Source organism: Pterocles gutturalis, unplaced genomic scaffold, assembly GCF_000699245.1.
Source record: "Pterocles gutturalis isolate BGI_N339 unplaced genomic scaffold, ASM69924v1 scaffold28254, whole genome shotgun sequence".
NCBI classification, from domain to species: Eukaryota; Metazoa; Chordata; class Aves; order Pterocliformes; family Pteroclidae; genus Pterocles; species Pterocles gutturalis.
Window position 1 is genome coordinate 6,235 of NW_010134047.1, and position 3,030 is coordinate 9,264.

A 3,030-nucleotide genomic window follows, 5' to 3' on the forward strand; every position below is an offset into this window, starting at 1 on the left:
CGCTGCTTTGAAACCCCGTGACACTCGGGAGGGTCCCCCCCGAGCCCACAGCTCTGTCCTTGGCTCTGGCTGTCTGTGGTGCCGCTGCTCCCCGTATGCATATTGCGAGCTCATTCAGATGTGTGCTAATGCTATTATCCTCCAGAAATTGAAATCAAGTCTGAACCTATAATGTTTCACTGGGAGGGAATTGGGGTTATATATTCCTGTGTACAGCAGCATTCTATTTCAGTCATAGCATTTAATTATGATTGGTGTGTTAGTGCCCACCAGAGCATAACAAATTGTCATTATGTTATTCTGCTGAGTCTAATTTAATTGGCAAGTTGTCACAAAAGCAATTATCCATCATTTATTTTGTTGCCATAACCACATCTTGGAGAGCACCTGCTGTCTGAAGTGGAAAGGCTCCGCAGTCTCCTGGTCCTGGGTTTCTTCCACTTGCCTGACACAAAGACACCGTTTCCTCCTCTTATTTAAAAAGATGTTCCTCATTTCCCGGCGTGGGCTCGCGCACGAGGCTGGAAGTGCCGGGGGAGATGTGCTGGGCAGGTAGTGACCCATCGGAGCATCCCGGGGCCGGGTGGGTTCCTGACGCTCGTCTCCTCCAGCGCCCTTGGACCCAGCCCCGAGCGGTGGCTGTGGGTCGTGTTCAGAGGGATGGGTCGTGGTGCTGCTATCTCCTCGCTGCTGGAGAGTCAGGGTGAAGTAAGGAGAAAAAGGGAAGTTTGGAGATGAAATCTGCTCTGCCTGCCGTGAATAAAATACTCAGCTGCTTGCAAATCGTTTTGGGGCAAAATATAAAAAACGCCTTGTTGCAGATGATTTTTGGGCAAAATATGAAACACTTGGCTTCTTGCAAATCATTTTTGGGCAAAAAGAAGGGGGAAAACCAGCCCCCAAGCCCCTGACAGTCTGTTCTGGGTGCAGAGCGATGTTCAGGGCAGCCGAAGGGATGTGTGGGAGCCTGAGCCCAGCCGGACCCGCTCAGCCTGGCCGCAGCCAAGACAACGACCAACCGTCTGATGTTTGTCACCCACCCTGGCCGCATCCCCGCAGCCTTGGGAACCCAGCTGCTCCCCAGCCGGTGGGTTTGCTCCCCCCCAGCTCTGCCAGCACCAAACCCCAGCTCCGCTCCCTCCTGCCAGGTCCCAGAGCTGCTGGAAACCATCCCTGGGGTCCAGCCCCACCAGCCGGGTGCTGGTCGATGAGCAGGTTGGAGATGAGGTCTTGGGGCTCCCACAGAGATTAGGGGGCTGGTGGGGGGAGATGAGTGGTTTCAGGTAATCTCGCAGGCCCAGCGATAGCAGGCTTCCCGAGAGCAACCCGCGACTGCGGATTTTCTCCTCTCGACTTTTTAAAAAATTTTTGGAGACGGCATCCCAAAATCCTGCAGGGCTAACGCAGGAGCGAATGGACTGGAAACCTGTGACTCGATGTAATAAACGAGTAAATAAATGAAAACCTGTTTTGATGTCTGTATTTCTGTCGGTTACTCCCCCCTCCGCCCTGCCTGTAATCTCTCCCCCTCCGGTGGTTCTGATTAACCACTAGTGAGGAAAGATGATTCTGCAGTTAAAGCGCAGGGAGAGGGTTTTGTTCCTGGTTCTGCTTTTTTCCCCCTTCCCTGCCTTGGTTTCCCCATCTGCCAGCCAAGATGCTCCTTGTGCAGGACGGATGCTGCGAGGTTGGGTTGCTCAGTATTTCCAAAGCAGTTTGCTTCAAAGGTTGGATGCAGTGATTTGAGGAAGGTTGACCCTGGGGAATCGTCACTTTTCCCTCCCGGTGTCCCCGCCGGGACTGAAGCCGCGTTCCCCGGCCATGGAAACCCCCCGTTTGCCGGGCTCCTCGCCCCGTGTTCCCCAGCAGAGGAGGTTGGTGACGTGCCTGGTCACCGTGCCATGGGGACCGAGGACTCGGCTGGGGCTGGTGGCTCCTGGCCATCGCCTCTGCCTCAGCCGGGGAAGCCCCGCTCCCGCAGGGAAATCCCCATCCTCTGGATCCCCCAAGTGCTGTGAGATCTCCCGGGACAGCCAGAAAAATCCAGCCTCCCTCCCTGGGTCCCTTCACATCCTCAGAGCTCTTTTTCCCAGGATTTTACCCTCCTTTACCTCTTGGTGCCACTTTCGCTTCTCCCACCGATACAGTCCCAGCAACGGGCGCTCCCAGCGAAGCCTCTGCCCCTGCTCTCTGCATCCGCCGGGTTTGTGCCTGTTGTTATTTCTGTGCCTTTGCCCTTTGGCTGGTGTCCAGAGGAGGACGGCACGGGGAGGAGAGGCAAAGGAAAGCCGTTGAATTCGGGTGACGGCTGCTGGCCGGGGGAAAGGCGTTGGCGGCGATGCCGGCGGGTATTTGTGCAGCTGATTTATGGGTGAAATTCCTCCGGATGGAGGCGGGGGGATCGCAAAGCTGCCGAGTGTGATAAATAACTCCCTGTAATGTATTATTTAGCAAATTATAATGAAAAGCAGAAAATATATGGAGGGGAGCAGACAAATACATCCCCCAGTTGGCAAGTTATGGACTGTTTAGAGCCAAGAAGTGGATATTTAAGAGGGTTTGGGAATTTCCATGGCTTCCCCCCCAGATAAATCATCCCTCTGCGGGCGTATTTCTTGGGTGCCCTGCTGCTGTGTTGGATCCCAGGGGACAAAATCGCTCCAAGAGCTGGGACGAGGCTGGCGAGAGGCTGCTGGTCTGGGTGCAGCCTGACGAAAAGTTGCATTTGGGGGCTGGCGGGTGTGCGAGGGGGCTTTGGTCCCGGTGCTGTGTTCCCAAGGGTCCACGAGGACTCAGGTCACCCCAAAACTGGCGCTGGGGAGGGGCTGGGATGGAGGAGGGTGCCTATATCAGAGACAAGAGCATCGAGCCTTCTCTTTTATTGTATCAAAGGCTGTGCATGGTTAGTGTGTTATTTTCCAAACCGCTTTTTTCTGAGCAAAAGCGGGTGTCCGGAGGCACCTGCAGTCCCTCAGGCGATCAAGGCAGGAGTCCCTTCCTTAGCACCTCCTGGGGCAGCTCCAGTGGGCA